We start from the raw sequence: 20,439 nt of genomic DNA on the forward strand, positions 1-20,439 counted from the left end.
TAGATGAATGTGTACGCAGAATTAACACAATTGCTCATAGTTGTTAGCTTAACCAACTTGGTAACAAGTTTTGAGGCCATATACCTAATGTACTCTCCAATACACATGAGGAACTGATGATCATGTCATGCTTTCTTGGTTGTACTCTGGTCACCTCAGCTGTATTTAGTGTTCCTTTACTCTGTGCGTCCTCTTTCATACTAGGGGCCTTTCTCATTATACACTGAGCCTAACCTTCAGGGAATTCTTTGATCCCAGTCCCCTGTGGAATTTTCCAGAAAAGTGCTGGCTGTCTCACACGTAAGACTATCATTCTTCAGGTACCTGTCTTGTGAGCACTGTCTGTGTGTCTAGATGTAGATAACTGAAGACTTCACAAGTATACTGTGTAGTTTGTATTTTTATCCCCATTTTATAGATAAGCACCTGAGGTCTAACGAGAAGTTTAAGAACTTGCTCAAGAAAAAATGTATTTGGTGCAGCCAGGATCAAACTCTATGCCCAAATTCATTGTTCCCTCCTTCATACTCTGTCAGAACTTAACTAAGTCCAATTGCAATATATGTTGAAAATAATTGGTAAATGATATGCTATATTGTTGTTTTAAGGGATACCACGGCATTTTCAGGTATTTTTTGACTGATCCTATGGGTGAGCTTTCCTTCAGTTGAACTTCATGGGTGCAGAGGCTCAATCTCATTTATGCTTTAATGCCAGTTCTTGCTTGACATAAAATACTATGAAACATGAAACTGATAAATCAGTGCTGTGAAACTGAAGGTCCCTAGTAAAATGATACCTAAGTCATTTTACACTATCTTTTTACTTACATTTTTAATTGTCAGCTTAAAATGAGGTCTATTTTACAACTATTCTGCAACTCCTAAAGCAATTCCTCTGCCAGCTCCACATGTAAATTTTAAGTGTTTACAAAGACCATGTTTATATGGATATGTGGGATTCTTTCTTTCTGGGATATCCCACTCCCAATCTGGGAAACAGATGCCTCATTTTTACTGAGAATTTTATCATCCATTTTATTATTTGAGTTCCAGGTAACCCCCATTCCAACAGGGCACCAGCACAATTCTGTCACCTTAGTGTTATTTCTTTTCTGACATGGAGATTCTATGCAACCACATTGGAAATTTTGTGTTTTTGGAAAACTAAGTATCTTCTACTTAATATAGAGTGTCTGTGAATTATTAAATTAAAAGTTGCCAATCTGATATTTATCCATGTCATGTGGCTTAATTAATACAGTGTATGTTATTTAGTAAGTTCTAAGTCTTGAAAATTTATGAGCTAGGACTGCTTAAGCTTTGTTATAATATTCTCTTTAGATGTGTTACCATGAGGCTATCATGTTGGTGAAGAACATTGTTCATTGTTTTGTTTTGTTTTTAGAGGCTGCAGTGATATTCTTGCCATAATAGTTAAAGACCGTTAATAGGTAATAAAGAATGCCATTCATAACATCAACACATATAGATGTACAAAACTCATCCAAATAAACTTAAGGAATGCAAATAACTTTCATGAAAAAATAATAAAATTTTTCATGAAAAATTTTCTTACAAACATATTTTGAATAAATAGGACATTTTCTGTATTGGACTACTATGTGCCAGTTAACTACTGACACACAACAAACCACATGGAAAACTTTGTGGCTTAAATAATGAGGGCTCATGACTGAGTTGGTTGACATTTTAGAACTCTGATGTATGGTTGTGGTCTTGGCTGGGTGTCCTCTTATGTCTACAATCAACTGTGCCTTAACTGGGAGGCTTAGCTCTGTGGTTCACTGGCTGTTGGCTGGGGGGTCATAGGCTGTCTTGCATGTGCTTGACCAGGCTTGTTCTAATGAATTTCTCATTTATACAAGATTGGTCCCACAGTTCCAGGCTGCCTTGGTTTATTTAATGCCTTCAAGCTGCTCTGAAATATTCCACCCACCTTTATAGTTTTTCTCAGTCCACTGTTTAGCTCAGCATGGACTCCTTGATGTTGCTCACAGTAGAAATCATATTTATTCTAGGGTATAGAGAAAGGCATTATGCTTCCTTTTATGGTTAAAGATTACCTTTAGGAAAATCTTGACTTTCCTATTTATTGAGGTACGCCCAAGAAGATACTGCTGACTCCAGAGACCATGTGGCAGACTGACAATGGGTAGGAGAGATGGAGCATGTGCTCAAGAGAACCAGGCATGGCAAGAGTCAGAGTGCCAGGCAGAACCTACAACCACAGCACTCCTACAAGAGTGCATCTACCCCATCATGTGTCATGGCCTCTCTGATCTGAGGACATTCTGTGGCACATTGCCAGCAGTGACACTATGGGAAAGTGATAGGATATGGACACCAAATAGTATACTAATTCATTACGGCTTTTTAAAATTTTTCTCTCTCTTCCCCTTGTTGTTGTTTTTGTGCTTGCTGTCTGCTTTCTGTGTCTATTTGCTGTGTGTTCTTTCCAATCTCTCCTCTGCATCTCCCCCTCATTGCATTATCTTGCTTCACCAGCACTCCGAGGCATAGGCCATCAGCTCTCTATGGCATGGGCCAGCTTGCCCTCACCAGAAGCCCTGGGAATCAAACTCAGGGTCTTCCATATAGCAGACAGGAGCCCAATCACTTGAGCCACATCTGCTTCCCTCATTGTGACATTTTTTACAAAAATAAAACACCCATGGTGTGGTCATTCTCCATCATGACTCATAGTTCCCAGGTGACAAATGTGTGCCAAGAAAGCTGACTATAAAAGAAGACAAATGTTTAATGTAATTCAGTTTTAATATAATGTATAGTTCAATGACAGTCTCCTTATTTTAGGGAAAGTCTTTTTCTATTAGTATCAAAACATCTACCTTTTGGCAAATATTTTGAATTCTATTGTGTAGAAATATCAAAAAGGAGAGGATGACAATGAGCCCTATTTTTTAGCTCATACCTCAGTCTTAATGACAAGAAACCAATTGTTCATCCTCTTCCTTTGATGTCTGAGTTCCTCCCAAGTGAGTGACAATGGCTGGAGAAGGGAAGGGACCGGGGAAATCCTCCTTTTCCTCCTATAAATTGGGTCCATTAGACTCACAAAGAAATTATAGATCTTGACCAACTCTTAACTGGAAATGTTTTCATGCAAGTTCACACCAAGGATCATTTATGGAAATGTTCTTGAAGTTTTAAAAAATTACTTATAAAATCCAAGAACCAGGCTCAACATTTCCCACTCAACTTCAACCTCGTCTTTTTCATCTCATTTGACAGGAATCTAGGATTCTTTGCTGTTTTGAGTGGTATTTTAAACTTGAATTCTTTTCTTTCTTTTTTCCATTTCAGGAAGATTTCAAACTGCTCTGTGAATGGTATGATACAAGTTAGAAAAAAATATATGTCATGTAGGTTTTAAAATGATGAAGAAAATAAGAAGCCTCATAACAGACTAAACAAGAGTTAGTTCTATTTATTTTATGCCTAAACAGAAAACAGCTCTCATAGTGAAAGATGTGCTCCCTTCCTTCTGATTGTGTTATCACAGTGCTGGTTGTTCTGCTATACAGGAGTTGTCCCGGTTACCTTCTTGATGTGCTTGCCTGCCAGGTGCACCTCTCTCTGTACCTGCTCATGGTAAAGCTGTATCCTCATCTTTGGGGTTGGTTAAGAGGTACGGATCTTTAATCTTGACCTGGATGTCAGTGATTTTGAAATGCAGTCACTTTCCTCACCTGCATCAGGGTGGTCACCCCCATGCCTCTCAGCTGTTTGACCTAAGAATCTTATTTTGTGGGGAACCTGAGTCCTGTCTGATGAAGAGTCAGAGCATCCATCTCACTCTTCCTTGGTGACTGCAGTGGAGCTGCTCCCCACCACAAATCCTGGAGCCCTCTCTGCCTTTTCCCAGGCATTGCTGTAAGCATGTTCCCTTCACCTGTAACAGAATGCTTATCACTTTTTTCCACTGGCAAATTTATTGACATTTAACCATCAAGGCCCATTATCACCTTGTTTCCCTAAAATTGGCTTAAGTGTTTTAAGTAAGACATGAAAAATAGAGAATGTTGTCATGTCCTACCTTTTTTAAGTACCTGGGCTGTGGGGATTGAAACTGGACCTCATATGTGGGAAGCCAGCACTCAACCACTGAGCCACATAGACTCCCCTGAATTTTTTTCATTTATTTGCTTGTAGTTTCCTTTTGTCTTTTAGGATGCACCAGGATCTCCTCCTATTTGGGAAGCAGACACTCAACTACTGAGCCACATCCACTCCCCTTGGTTTACATTTGCTCTTTAATTTAATAAAAGCATCTTTTCACATGGTTATAACTAAAAAGTATACTTTGAGGAAAAAGGGTTTGAAACATTCCTTTCTACCCTCCTGCTAATGCTCTCTGAATTGTCCAGATGCAGGGCTGATGCAGAAGGCAGGAGGAGGTGGAGAGGGCCAGCATACTTGTGTGTGGGAGATGAGGCCTCTGCTGGATTAGCTATATTCCCAGCCTTGCAACTGCAATTGTGAGCCAGAAAGGAATCCCTGCAGCCTAATAAACACATCATGGAAAAGCATAAACTGAGGTGGTCGAGGTGATTGAGGTCCAGAGCCAGTGAGAGTCTGGAACAAATTCACAGGTTCTTTCTAGGAGGCAACAAGGGGTGTCAAGCACCCCATGAGGGAGGAGCCATTTATCCCAAAGTGAAGTGCACTGCTTGTCAAATGAAATGTTATTCCTGGCCAGTGGGAAGTTTATTTTGGATTTTAAAAATTAAAAGAGTTGTATTCACACAACCTAAAATCCTTCCACAGTGTAAAATCAATGGCTCTCAATATAATCACAGAGTTGTACAGAATTGATTTTTTTAAATCAAACTTTAGAAAGGTTTCAGGTACAGAAGAGAAAACTTTTTCCATGAGCATTTGAGAGTAAGTTGAGGACCAATGCCACACCAGATTCAAATACCTTAGTATATATTTTCTAAATACTAGGACATTTCCTGGCATAATCCCAGAATAGCCATTCGCATTAAGAAATTAACACTGATGCATTGCCACCATCCAGTTTTCATGCCCCACTGAGGGCTCACCATTTACCCCAAGATGTCCTTCCTCAGGGGAGCCCAATTCAAAAGCACCATTGCCTTTGGTCTCCTTGAGGCTTAGACAGTTCCTCTGGCTCACTTAGCCCTGCTGAAGGTCCATCACATGCTAGGTGTCATGGGGCCTGTTTGTCACTCTTTCTGGGGTGTCACAGTGAGTCCCTCTAGCTGGACCTTTACAGTGTGATGCTGTGACCTCCTCACTGTGTCCAGCATGTGGTCAGGACCACTGTTCTGATTGGTTCTGTGGAAGGCAAGGCTATCCTTTGTCAGTGATCCAGCCTGGCTCCCCAGCAGGCTTCTCCACTGAGCGGTCCCTCCACTGGCCTAATAAAAGTGACCCTATTCCATGCCTCAGGAGACCCCTCTCTACTGGCATCTTTATGAACATCAGCATAAACTCCTGGGGTGCAATTTAGGTCCAGGAGTAGGAGATCATTATTTAGATGCTGCCACTTCCTTGACCAGTGGAGCCAGACCAGATAGATTCTCTCTTACTGGGGAGAGGCCCTGACATTCTGTGAGCATCTCCTTTATGCCACAGAAAGATGATCAAGAGGAGTGCTGTCCAAGTGAAATAAAATGTGAGTCACAGATGCCATGGTAAGTATTATAGAAGCCATGTTCAAAAAAAGTAAGAGGACAAAGGTGAAATTTATTCTTACTTATATATTTGACCTAATATATCCAAAATATATTGTATTCTTCCTGATATATTTGAACCACAATGTCTAAAATACTATCATTTCAGCAGGCAGTCAGCATAGCAAGATTATTAAATGGAACTTTTCATTCTTTTATTCATACTATGTCTTCCAAATGTACATTGAGTGATATATAAAGAATGTTGAAATGATAAAATTTTATATGTATTGTGCAAAATACAATATTTTTACGATGAATTTCATTACTTCTAAAAATGTATCTTTTTCTCCTTAGTATTCCAGCATGACATGATAAAAGTTCAATTCTTCAATAAATATGGCAATATTAAATATTTATGACTATATTTTAAAAACTAAAAATTGATAGAATGACAGGAAAAACTAAATAGGTTAGTTTTTAACATTTATGGCTATATTTTAATAACTAAAAAATGATAGCATGAAAGGAAACTATACAGGTGCTATTTTTAACAAGAATTTCCAATAATTTATAGATAAAGGAAACAAATTAATAAATATCTAGAAAACTGAAACACATCGAAATCTTTCAGACAGAGTTTTGTGTCCTGCAAGGAGAGACTACACATTTTTTTGTGTATATTCACAGAATATTTACCAAAAACCCCTAAACTCTCACGTACTGACCCATAAAGAAATCCTGAACAAATTTTAAAAATAGATATTATGTGGATCATGTTCTCTGATCTTAACACAATTAATTTATAAGTCATTAGCAAAAAGAACAAAAATCTCTGCATATTTTAGAATTTAATTAATACCCTGGTAAATAACTCATGGGTTACAAATGAAATGACATAGAGTTAGAACTGAATGATAACAATTCTCTTATGAAATAAAATCTGTATGATGCAGGAAAGCACTTTATGATGGGACATTTATACCATGATAAAACTACACTTAGCTGCTTCACTGTCCTACCCTTACCATCACACTGGCTAGGTCATGACCCAGGGCACTTCTCTTTCGCCCTCTCTGTGGGAGTCACTGGGTCACACCACATGCCTCATCTTTACACCATCAGTTACACATATGCACACACACCAATTTATCCACATCTGTTTCCCACACACAGTTATGCTCCCATTTCATTTGTAAATGTAGAAAAATAAAAAAGATCACACAAAAACGGCCATAGACCAAACAACTATATTCTGTAATGGTTGGCAATTTGACCTGTGTCCTTGTGATGTAATTCCACATCCAACACTTCATAATTTATGCATTCCAAAGCCAGTAAAAATGTCAGCACACTGGGCTGAAGTAACTGTGACCCATGACTTCATCCATAATACCCACTTCTGTTCCCTGTTTTCCTCTCATGCACATACATGCCCACAATGACAATTCAAGTTCCTCTCATTTTATTTTTCCTGTTCCCCATAAAATATTGTTGAGTTTGAGCATCATCCTTGGGCTTCCTATAAAGGTTTAACATGAGTTAAGCAATTCTGAGCATTGCTCCAAGCTTGCACTTGGAGGATAAGCCTGCATCTGCCCACCCACCCCTGTTTTTACATCACAGGACTTTTCTCCTCACCTGAAACCATGAGTAGCTCTGAGGGTGCAGTGTTGATGGACTTCAGAATTCGACTACAAAGACAGGGTGATAAATCTTTGGACTTTTCTCTGCAAGGAATATAGAAAGTACACTTAGCATTTAAGAAGGGTTTTTCCTCCAGGGAAATAGCTCAAAAGTAGGCTGTGAAGGCTGCAAAGCATCCTACAAGCATGATTATTGGGTTTTCCCTTTAATCTGCAGAACCTCAGAAGCCATCAGTTCCTAGGAGTCTGTTTGAGCCCTAGTGAGTATACTGGACCCATAAAATATGTAGGAAAGCTTCTTGTGTCATGGTTTGCAGCAAAAAGATGTCTTCCCTATCCTTACATACCCCTGGCTCCACTGGACCATCCTGACACTGGGCTCCTTTACAAGTGGGTAGAGTGATCTGCACTGGACCTCATGACCTCATCAAGGGAGGAAGAGGGAGAACAGTATGGAGTGTGGTCCCAGCTGGAGCTTCATTTCCTCTAAAAATCTAAAGAAGAGATGAGGTCCACTGTAATCACATGAACCTGCAAATGCAGAGACTGGAAGCTTAGGAAGGACTTCACCTGCCACTGCAGCTTTCAAGATGGAGAGAGATGTGGAAAGCATACAGAAACAAATAAATTTTGCTAACCTTCTGACTAAGCTTAGAAGTGGACTCTCCCTAGAACCTTCAGAGAAGAATGCAGCTCTTGGAACACTATGATTTCTTCCTGGTGAGACCCTGAGCAAAGGACTCAGCTAAGCTCACCTAGATTTCTGACCCACAGAAAACTGCTGCATGATAAATGGGTGTTGTTTAACACCATTATACTTGTGGTAACTTGCTATTTGGCAAACAAATATGAACACAAGCTACTTTGATGGACTTTTGCTGAATGAAGTTTAGAAAATAGACTGAAAGTATCTTCATACATGTGAACTTGTTCTCTAGAAATATATACTTTATTAGAGAAATGTGGTTTTACAACACCATCATGCATAAAATACAGCATTCTCACATACCACCCTATTATTAACATTTTGTATTAAGATATTTGTTATAATTGATGATGGCACATTTCTATAATTATACTATTAACTATGGTTTAACATAGGATTCACTGTGTGTAGTTCAGTTTCATAGATTTTAAAAGTATTTTATTTTACCATCTATATAAGCTAAAATTTCCCTTTTTAGCCATATTCAGATATATAAATTCTAATTGTTTCAAAAAAGGTATGATCATACACTATTTATACTTTGTGTCTGTAATAGTTGACTCAACATGATGTCTTCAAGGTTCATCCATGCTGTCTCGTATATAAGAACTTTTTTTCATATTTATGGCCCTATTCATATTTTCATCCTAACTGGTCAGTTTCCAAACATCCATTCAATTAATACTCCATAACAAATAAAGAGACCAACAGATATATTCCCAATAAGTCCGTCTGACAGTGACCACTAGAAGCAGCTACTTTATAAAGTCCAACATAAAGTTTTCTGCTAAGATGTGCCCATGGTTAGCAGCATCATACCCCAAAGGCTTCTACTGAGTGGATTTTTTGCATTGGCATTGTGTCAAGTGATCTAGACAAACTTCCCATTCTCTAAAAATGGAGACTCTAACCAACTATTATAAATTTGGCTCAAAGAATTAGGCTGTGAGTGGTTGTCTAAGACTCCTTTATGTTTAGTCAAAAGTGAGCATATATGATGACATTTGTAAAGAATCAGTTAGATATTTAAGACCCCTATCCAACTAACCTGAGAGTGGTCCAGGGTCCAGGCTGCTGGGTTGGGGAGAATACAAGCAGCTCAGTGAATCACAAGGAGACCCCAAAATGGGTGCTTCTCAGTACAGGGCTTAAGGGACCTTCAAGATAGATCACAGATCACGGTATGTGGTTCTACCTGTTTTGAGACTGTTCACATCTCCTTCCCAAATTCTGTCCATATGTTACAGTTACATGTGCTACAGCTGATGACAGTACACCCTATTAATTCAAGCATGTGTTTTAACTTAGGGCTCATTGTTTAATAGTGTCATTCCATGGATTTTTAAACATATATATTGCTGCTAAATACACAATCAAACATTTCCCCTTTTAATTGTATCAGATATATAGTTCAGTGATCTTTATTTTCTTTTATTTTAAATTGTATTACATGGATATAGAGGAAAAGATATTCAGGATAGAGAGTAGGGGTGCAATATTCAAACACTGATATGTGAAAGAAGTGTTTATAAAAGAAGATTTTCACTATAAATATAATGTACACATGTATGTTGAGGTAAATATTGTATGTCACAGACATTAAACAGTTCGTCTTGTGGGAAGATTCGTGTTACTTGATATTCTATGACTGCACATTTTCAAATCTTGGGGGTAGATTAGTTTTTATATTTTTATTTTTTATTAGTTTTGAGCTTACAAAACAATCATGAATAATGTACAGAATTCCCACACACCATCCCTCCACCAATACTTTACACTGTTGTAGAACATTTGCTACACATTCTAAAAGATCATGATCAGACCATTACCACTCACTATAGTCCATAGCATACCACTTGGTATATTTTTCTATGCCCCTATTATTTTTTTTTTTTTTTTTTTTTTAATTTTTTTATTTTTTATTGAATTTGTAATAATATTACATTAAAAATATATATGTGAGGTCCCATTCAACCCCACCCCCCCACCCCCCCTCTCCCCCCCCCCCCAACAACACTCGTTCCCATCATCATGACACATCCATTGGATTTGGTAAGTACATCTTTGGGCACCTCTGCACCTCATATACATTGGTTCACATCATGGCCCATACTCTCCTCTATTCCATCATGTAGGCCCTGTGAGGATTTACAATGTCCGGTGATTACCTCTGAAGCACCATCCAGGGCAGCTCCATGTCCCTAAGACGCCTCCACCTCTCATCTCTTCCTGCCTTTCCCCATACCCTTTGTCCATTATGTCCACTTTTCCCAATCCAATGCCACCTCTTCTATGTGGACACTGGATTGGTTGTGTCCATTGCACCTTTATGTCAAGAGGAGGCTCAGATTCCACCTGGATGCTGGATGCAATCCTCCCATTTTCAGTTGTAATCACTCTAGGCTCCATGGTGTGGTGGTTGTCCTTCTTCACCTCCATCTTAGCTGAGTGTGGTAAGTCCAATAAATCAGATTGTAGGTGCTGGAGTCTGTTGAGGCTCAGGATCTGGCTATCACATTGTCAGTCCAGAGATTCAAATCCCCTAAATATATCTTAAACCCCAACATTAACTGCACCTCCAGCACATTAGCATGAAAGTCTTATGAAGGGAGATCCCATCTGAGTCCAGATTCATCACACATAAACACCATTTCCAAAGAGGGGCCATCTGCCCTGGTAGTTAACCCCATCGGCCATGACCATAACTCCCATGGGTCTCTTTAGCCCTCAAAGGAACCAATATCTGGGGGTTGTATCTGCTTTATCTGTCTCTCTGACTCTGTTCAGTTGTGCATGAGGGCAAACCTTCTGCCAGCCTCCAGACTCTTTTTTAGAAACTCGTAGCCATATAAACTCATTTCTCCTTTCCATTTCCCCCTTACTTTAGGTCAAACAGCATTTTAAAGTCATGGTATTTTATGTAGACATGGATATTCTGCTGATCCGCATTGAACCTTCCATATAAGGTCATTTTCCAGTTGCATCATCAGTTGGTAGTTGATAGTGGTCCCTCGTTGCCAGGGAGGCTCATCCCCGGGTGTCATGTCCCACGCTGGGGGGAAGGCATTGCATTTACATGCTGAGTTTGGCTTCGAGACTGGCCACATTTGAGTAACATGAAGGCTGACAGAAGGGAATTCCCAGGCACAAAGTTGCTCTAGGCCTTGTTATTATTTTGGGTTTATCAGCTCACAAGCATAGTCATTAGTATCAGGGGCTCACTGTTGAACCCTCACTCCCTCCTGGTCCCCACCACTGTACCTGGGAGACTGTCGCTGCTCCCCTAGGGACCACGACAGAGCACCACTGGCCGGGAACCCAGTACCCCCCCCTACTGTGGTTTTTAATTGTTGCCACTATGAGTATATCCAAACATTACCATGCACCCTGGACATATGTTCTGTACAGCTCCCTGTCAGTCATATATCATCTGTCATTGGTATCCCATACCAGTATCCCTCCATTGCCATTGTTGAAACACTCTGTGATCCAGAACTCCCCGAAATTTGAAGCCCAATATAATGTCATGGTCCCTTACTAGGGAATGTATGCCCCTATTATTAACATACCATATTAGTACTGTAAATTTTTTATAGTTCATGAGAGAACACCCTCATATTTGTACTGTTAATCATAGTCCATATTCCACCACAGGAATCACTGTGTTATACAGTCTCAAGCCTTGTACATTCTATCTAAGTAGATGCTCAGTGGCCCTCACTGTCATCACAGAGTTGTGAAGTCATTGCCCCAGTAAACCTTTGAACAATTTCCTTAGTCGAAAAGAAAATTTCACAAAACCCCTTCTATTGACTGTTAGCATTGATATAGTGCCTTCTTCGACTTTGATATAAGAATATTATGATATTGCTGTTAACTATAGTCCTTAAGTTACATTAATTGCATTTTTCCATGCATCACTAAATTCTTACTACTTTGTAATAGTGATGTACATTTGCTATTTTCATAGAAGACCATCCTTGTATATGTACTTTTAACCACAATTCTCATCCATCTCTGGGTTCACTGTGTTATTTGGTCTCCAGATTATTCTATGGGTTTCTTACAACTGACAACATCTTTCAGCCACTATAAGCACTATATGTACTTCCATCAACTCTTCCCATGTTGATGGAGTTTTTTGTTCAGTTGTGTACTTAAAAGTGGATCATGACCATTATAATGGAGATCTTTCTGCCCTTGGGATTTTGAAGGAAAAACAGGTGTGGGTAGCTTTGGTTCACATGTGTGCAGCACACCTGGGCACAGCTATTGTGAGGGAATATGTTTACTTAATACCTGCTTGAGTCAGGAATGAGTTTGAAAAAGTCATAACTCCCCAGAGCTTATGATCTACACCAAATATAAATATGGGTCATTAAAGTGGAAGGCAGATATATAACTGCACACATATGCAGAGATGAGCACAGAAAATACATCATCGTGGTCTAATTTTGTGAATTAGTTCAGCAGTCATGGTGAAGAAGGGAGATAAGAATTCTACAATTTTGCAAAGCAGTGTAACTCAAATAAATGCTAATTGTAAGTAAAGTAATATTATTTTCTATTAATTATATCATGACATTATTTTTTTGAGGTACTGGGGTTGAGGACAGAACCCAGACCTTGTATGTGGGAAGCCAGTGCTCAACCACTTGAGCTACATCTGCTCCCCTGTCATCACATTAGTTTAAATATCCTATAATACATGAATAGTTTTTAACTAATTTGAATTTAGAAGAGAATATAGCTACTTTCCAGATATATAAAACAGTTCCAGTAAACATACAAACTTATCTATGATCAGATGAATTCATGACCTCATCCATTTGCTTTGGATATAAAATCCAAATTCACAGACTAGTGAAAGAAGTCATTTACTTTGTTCACAGTCTCCAACTGATTCTGATATAAAGCCAAATTTAATTACCACTGTATTATAATACTTGTTTAATCTAAACCCCCTTGCTACTTTACAACTGTGAGTTAACCCTTTAATAATTGGAAAATGTTTCCTACTCTCAAGTATTTTACTGAGTTCAAAAATTAATTTTATACTCACAAAATATACTCCACTGTTTTCATATGTATGTCATACTTAGTTATTTAATAATTCTTTAGTTTCCCCTCTCATTCTGTGCTTACAACCATTTTTGTCCAAAATCAGTGACAGCAACAAGGAATTGGAAAAAAATGGAAATTCCATCCTTACTTAAACTATTCTGGAATGGTGATCCATAAATTAATGGAAAATTAAACATGCATTTAGGAAGGACAGAAAAGAAGTTGATCTCAGAATAACATCCAAGTTCTCTTTCCTAAAAGGATGGCAAACACTGAGTTCATAATCAAAATCCCTTTTTTAAAAGTGATAAAATGTTGAACAGCCTGGAGCAGGAGACTCGTTTTGCCTTTATCCTGAGTATAAAAAACAACTAGAAGGAAGAACTGGGGATGTGCTGCAGGAAAAAGGAGAAACTACACATCAGTATTGGTTGGTGAGAATTAAAGACTAAATTAAAAACATACATTTTATATTCCTATAAAATTTAAGAGCTGTTTCAAGTAGATAAATACAGAGAGCTTTCCTACACTAAGGTTAAAAGTACACCTTGCTGCAGAAACAGTGCAATGTGTTTTAGTTTGTTTGTTTGTTTGTTTTTAGTGCAATGCTGTTTGACTCAGCAATTCCATTATTTCTTATTCACCCTGGGGCATATTGCACATTTTCAAGAATTCATAGAATAACCTGCTTCAAAAAAGCATTTTTGTAATACTGTTGTATTGTAAAATCTGACAAAATAACCAAGGCTTTAAAAAATAGAGAAAGAAATTCTTTAAATGTTATGCAACAGTGGATATTACAAAATTATAGTCATTCACACCAACATTGAATCATCTTGAAAATCTAATTTTGAAGAATAAGAAAAGCACAGAAGACATGAATCATGAATAAGTGTATGAGTACAGTGGAAAATCTATAAAACTGTCAACATATATTTTTGGGACTTAAAAATGTTCTTAACATTCCTAAGGTCTTGACCTTCTTCAGAGCCTGGAATGAGACCAGGGGAGGGGGAAAGCGATGAATGGTTGTGGATTTATCATGAATCCAATAAATTAATGAAGTAAAAAAAAAAAAAATACCCTCACAAAAATTGCACAGCCCAGGTGAGAATGGGAGCACCTCAGCATATGCTTCCCTTCCACAATATCTCAAAAATATCAAGACAGCAGAGAAATAAATAAGGATATATTGTCTGCCAACAGCTAAGTGCCCACAACTCACACTCCCACAATGGCTTTGAGGAAAGAAGGGTGGAGTCTCTTTGTCCTGTCTGTATCTTAGCTATTGGAGGACCACACTGTTGAGAAGGGAAGACAAGGAAACAGAGAGGGGAAGTGGGGTGGCACGGGGTGAGAGGAAGTCACTGTGTGTCACAAGCTGGATTAACCACAGCCAAGGACATTCCCCTGGGGAAGAGGAGAGGTGGGGTAGGTGCTTTTAGGAAATGGCTCTCCAGAAAAGGAGAAGGTTCAGTGTCCCATAAACATGGAGAGGAGCAGCCAGAGCAGCTTCCTGATGGTCTGGGGGTACCCATCAGCCCTGTAGTCCTCTGATCATCCCCAGCCTAGGACAGCCCTTATTTTAACCTTGGAGAACTATGGGAGGTGATGACAGAGGTTCTTTGCCCTCCCTTGCAGAGTTCCTTGGGGTATAACAGGTCCAACTGTGGGGAAGAGGGCAGGGCACAGGTTTCAGTGTGGAGAGTGGCCAGAGCCCCTTACCTTCACCTCTGCATCCTAGAGCAGCTGCCAGACATGTATGCTCAGAGCTGCACCAGGTCAAGTCTACAGATGTCCAGGCATGGGTCCCAGGGTCCTGAGGTCTGGGACAGGCTGCCTGGATTGCTAACTTGAAGTGGGAGGAAAGAGATGGTAGAAGCTTATGTGAGTCGTGGAAGGGTTAATAGGGTACTTCACCACCAGATCTGAAAGTGTTCAGCCTGAGACAGCCTCCCAGCAAACTGCAGAGATCAAGTCTCTACTTTCCACATGGAAATGGGAAAAAAATTAGACCACATAATTTTATTTTTGTTAAATAGATATTTTTTAGTTTAGAGGAAATTCTGCGCAACCTGTTTTGTAGGAGAGCCTTGTTGCCCCTTCCCCTCTTCCACTTGCATGCACAGGGAGGGAGAGGGAATATCTGAGCATGAAAAGAAGTGAGAGACCCAAAATCTCTATAAGCATCAAACCCAGGAGGGGAGGAATTAGGTTTATGACTACCAGCTTCTGTTTTTGCCATCCTGCTATCATCCACTCTTCCAAATAAGGGCCTACAGGGGAAGCCAAATAAGCACCCCAACAATTACATAAGATGCTTGTCAGATTACCCCCAGCTTCACTGCCAACAACTTCCATTGGAACACCCCTGAGCCACTGTACTGTTCACTATGAACCTTTCCCTTGGTTCTGCCTACTTTGGGGTCTCTGCCAAAAACAAGAGATGGCTACTGACACCTTGCTATAGCCAGCTTTGAATACACAGCCTCTGGGCTCATTTGAATTATCTGTATTTCTCCAGAATCAACTCCACACTCCGAGAAACAGAAGAAAAGTTGGAGAAAGGTAGGAATAGGAGCAGGGCCCCACAGGAAACACAACAGGCCAGTTTCTGCAGCCCTGTATTTGGGAGCAAAGGCCACCTGGCAGTGAGAGGTTCCCTGGTGTCCCAGGCAGTTTCATTCACCTTTGGAAGTTGAAGCCACTTGTATACTTAGGAGACAATGCTGTCGAAGGCTTGTAGGTGAGGATATCATCTGAAGGTGACCCCACTGTGGCTCTACCGCAGTTGTTGCCTAAAGTCCACTGCCTGAAGCTCCTCAATCCCAGCAGTGTGAAAATGCTGTTTAGGTCCAATTTACAGCTCTTTGTGTCCAGGACCTGCACATCTCACTCATCATCTTTTCAGGCTCTTTGTACCCTGTTTTCTTTGTCCTCCACAGAAAGTTTAGGGAGAGCAGCACCTGGGATGGAAGTCTTTGCCATTCTAGGAGGCTAAGGATGGCATTGCCAGCAGTCAGGACTTCCTGCTTTGATTTGTGCTGGTGTTGAGGTTGCTGTTCCCAAGGGAATTGGTGTGTTCTTCCTCTTTCCATTTATTGTGTTTTCCTTTTGTTGCTCCTGCTTTTGATATCAAATCCATTACTAAATATAAGGGCATTTAGGTTTATTCCTACATTTTTCTATAAGAGTTTTTTGGATATAGGCTATATGTTTTGGTCAATGATTCATTATGATTTAATTTTTGAACATGGCATAAAGTCAGACTCCATCTTCATTTTTATAATTGGAAATGTAGTTCTCTGATAACAATTTCTGAAAGAGACTGTTCTTTACCCATTGAGTGGACTTGACACACTTTTCAAATATTCATTACCCCATAGCACATGGATTTATTTCTAAATTATCAATTCTATTCCCTTAGCCTATATATCTGTCCATAGGCAAATACAATACTGTTTGGATTAGTGTAGATTAATAGTAACTTTTTGAAATATAGACTTGTTAGTTCTACAACTTGATTCTTCTTTGGCAAAATTGTCTTGGCTACACAGAACCTTTCACAATTTCAAATAAATTTGAAGATCTGATTTTACAATTCCAAAAAAAGGCATTTGTAATTTTGATAGCTATTATATTGAATCCATAACATTTCTTTGGGTAGTAAAGACATCATAAAGTACAAAGTTTCCTATCCTTGATCACAGTTTGCACTTACACTTGTTTAGGTCTTTAATTTTATTCAAGAATATTTTGTAGTATCTAGAAGGCAAATCTTTAATTTCCTTTGTGAGATTTATTCCCAAGATTTTATTCTTGCAATTGATATTGTACATGGAATTGCTCTATTAACTTCCTTTTTGTATAATTCATTGTAGGTTGATAGATACTGATTTCTGATTTTGCTGCCATCTCCCAGACACAACCACCAGCACAAGGTATCAAAGACAGCACAAAACACAGTTCACAGCAGCCCATTAGGCTCCCTAGAATGGGTCCCACAAAGACAAAGGGAGGAGACTGTGAACCGTAAGCCCTGTATCATGGCCTAATGGCCTTACATCCCCCACAACATCAGCACCAGGGATGGAATCTGAAAAAGAACCATTTTTCCCCAGGTTAAGTTCAAAGAGAATGTTCTCCTATGGCAGCTACCACAAGCAGGAGACCAGGAAAATTTGAGGCTCTTGCTCTAGCAACAGCTGGGGCCAGCAAGGACCAATGGGAACTTCTTCAATGTTAAATGCAGTTATATGTGTGCCAAGGTTGCCAGAAGGTATCTCAATGAACCTCAAAACAAATAACTAGAGGAGGTAATCCTCAGAAAGCCAAGGTAAGCTCACTAGACTTACCATAATGAAGGCCAAGAGCTTCATGGAGCCCACAGAGATGACAAAGGATATTGGTGCTAAACACAAACAACCATGAGTGGGACCTGAACACCCAATATATGATCCTGAGACATGGGTCACAATAGGCTGGGGGACTTGCATAGGGCAGGATGGAGGTGTGCAGATGCCATGGTAGGGTCTCAAAGGAGTTCCAATGAGCAGGATTCAAGCTCCTTCATGGCCTACAAAATCATTACCTCTAAACTAACAAAAGATCTTCTGCTTTAAGAGGCTTCCAGGAGACATGTGGGAGTCAGTATGATAGCCACTGGCCCTCATCACCAGGCTGAGAGGACAGGAGAGGGACCCTCATCACCAAGCTGAGAGGCCAGAATAGGGAAAGAGTGACCCAGGGGAAACAACCAGCACAGTCTCTGGATTTCCACCCAGGTGGTTTATGGAGAGGCTATTGGCAGTGAGGGTCTGCAGGTTCCTCCTGTGGATGACCAGTCTGCTCCTGGGAGCTGCCTAAAGCTAAAGCAGGTTTGTTAGTTTAGTAGCAATATCTTTAAAGGCCCTGGAGGTCCCAGATAACCTTTTTAAAAAAGATATAAAAAAAAAAATTTTACTTTATTTACCCCCCTCCCCCCAGATGGTTTGCTCATCTGTCTGCTAATTTTTTGCTCACCCTCCTAGGAGGCACCAGGAACTAAACCTGGGACCTCCCACTTGAGAGGGGTGTGCCCATTGGACTGAGCCACATTGGTTTCCCACAGGCTGTGGCATGTGTGGGCATGTGGCTTCTGCTAATTGTGGTGGGAGCAGAATTTAGCTTGTTTGTGGAAGGACATAGCTCTGTTGCAGTGGGAGGTAGTGCCCAGCTCTGTTGTGGTGGCATCTAGTTCTGTTGCAGTGGCATCTAGCTCTGTTGTGGTGGGAGGCAATGTCTAGCTCTGTTGCGGTGGGAGGTAGCATCTGCTCCCTTCTCTCAGGAGGTAATGGTACTTCCCATGTTGTAGGTGGGGTCCAAATAGTTGAGTCACATCCTCTTCCCAACACCCCAGATAACCTTTTTACTTGTACCCCATGGGCACCCCACTATGGCAGTCTGCACACTTCCATCTTCCACTGAAGAAAGTCCTCCTAGTCTGGTGTGCTGCACATGAACAGCAGCTGGTAGCACTCAGGTTCCATTCACAGCCAAGTGCATCAAGCACCATGCAGATCTCCTGCATCATCTCTGGGCACTCCAGGAAGTTTATGATATTCTTCCCCCATTTAAAATTCTGTTAGCATGGCTGGACCTCCTGAGAGTGTGCTTGTTATTTCCTCTACCCCTGTTCTTCCTTCCTGCTGGCACACCCCAAGCATGTATTACTTCAAATTAATTTCATGAAATGCCTCATAATGTCCCTTGCTGGCCCTGGCTGTTGTCAGAAGTGAAGGCTGGCCTCTTCTGACAGGGCAAATTCTGCTGCTTGCCCCAAACTTGGTGTTGACCCCCATGTTTCCTTTGGGAAGAGCTAGGGGGAAATTGTTTGGTCAGCATCTCCATCTTCACTGCAGTTGATGTGGGTAGAGGGGGAGGTCCCAGTGCCAAGGTGCAGGCCTTCCCAGTGATTTACCTCAGGGCACAACCCAGACACCTGGCTGGTCTGAACCAAGGCTATCAGGCTGCTGATGCATTTGAGGTATGGCCAGGGACTCTGTAAATGAAGCAGAATTCTTGGATGTTCCCAACTCTGGTTTGCTTTGGCTTTCTCTGCCCTTCTGCATGAAGGCCTGGCTAAGGCTGCTCCTCTCCAGAAGAGGAATAATGAAGGATTGACCAGTGCTGGTGGTGAGCTTGGGCCTCAAAGGGACGGAGGTGGATTTTCCACAACCTGGCCTGGCAGGGGAGGCAGCAATGTTGTCCATGCTTCAGACCTTTCACCCTGAACTCTGGCACTTAGTACACTGGAGCTCCCTGTATTCCTTAGTGTTTATGGATAAAGAATCAGAGGGGAGAATAGCAGGTTCACTGTATATTTGTGGCATGGGCTGGGAAGGCATTCTGTTCCCTTCCATGTGGTGTGTGGAAGGAGCACAGTTGTGTTTCTGATCAGGTGAGGGCTGGGACTGCAGGGCCATGGTGGAAGCCTCCTGTTCTTATCTGTTGCAGTTCAGCAACAGATAGGTTGTCATGACTTCATCATGTTTTACATAAGTCACTGATTTCTTTACCTCTTCTAGGTTGTATCCCAAGGATGTCATTAATGCTACCTGGTGAGGATACTGGTAATCCAGTAAAGGCTCCACAAAGGGCTTCAGTTCTTGGTGTTGACAGCCCACATTTACCCACAGATTATGCATTACATGCTGTAACATTGTTCTCTTACAAGAGTCTATGCTAAGTCATTTTTAAATAAGATTTACACAGTCCACAGACAAGTACACTAGAACATAGACTCCTCATTGAGTTACTGTCTCAACAGGTCCTGGAGGGTCAGGGAATTGAAAGGTAGATGCCCACTCACCATGGTATAAAGAATCACTACCATGCTTCAGACAATGACAGCAGGCCTGAAAGATTTCCAGGGTAGTATAAAGGACACTGACACAGGATACTGGTGACAAGTTTTCCAGCTTCTTGTCAATGGTAAAATTTTTGCTTATGCCAAAATTTGCAAGTTTGATAATCTCATCAGCATCCAAACCAAAATTGGCAAGGTTGAAATTACCATCAGCATCCAGAAGCAGGTTTCTTTCTTTAAGTACTTGTGTGCAATACAATTTTGGTGGGAATACTGCAAAGCCGATACTGCCTGGCAGAATTTGGCTTAAGGTTCTTATTCGTCTTCAGAGCTTTGAGCTACCAGATATTCAAAGAGATCTCCTCCGCTAGCATACTCCATTATGAGATAGTGTTTTGTCATTCTTGATGACTTCAAATACCTTGACTACATTGGGATGTTTGCAGGCAGTCAGTATGCTCACCTCTCTGAAGAATATGTGGAGTCTGGCAGA

The 20,439-nt window shown here is 40.5% G+C and overlaps 1 protein-coding gene across 3 annotated transcripts in view; it reads right to left on the reverse strand.

Moving 5' to 3' along the window:
- The window catches only part of LOC101432823 (zinc finger protein 596-like), a 134,473-nt gene that overhangs the window by 95,732 nt on the left and 18,302 nt on the right, over positions 1–20,439 (reverse strand). For 2 of the 3 annotated variants that reach the window (XM_058281973.2, XM_071209985.1), the window contains exon 2: positions 7,325–7,413. The exons of the other annotated variant lie outside the window; for it this stretch is intronic. The gene's annotated coding sequence lies outside the window, so the exon portion shown is untranslated. The remainder of the gene's footprint in view (positions 1–7,324; positions 7,414–20,439) is intronic. 3 annotated transcript variants of the gene reach the window in all.

The sequence above is a fragment of the Dasypus novemcinctus genome, chromosome 19, assembly GCF_030445035.2.
Source record: "Dasypus novemcinctus isolate mDasNov1 chromosome 19, mDasNov1.1.hap2, whole genome shotgun sequence".
Classification (NCBI taxonomy): Eukaryota; Metazoa; Chordata; class Mammalia; order Cingulata; family Dasypodidae; genus Dasypus; species Dasypus novemcinctus.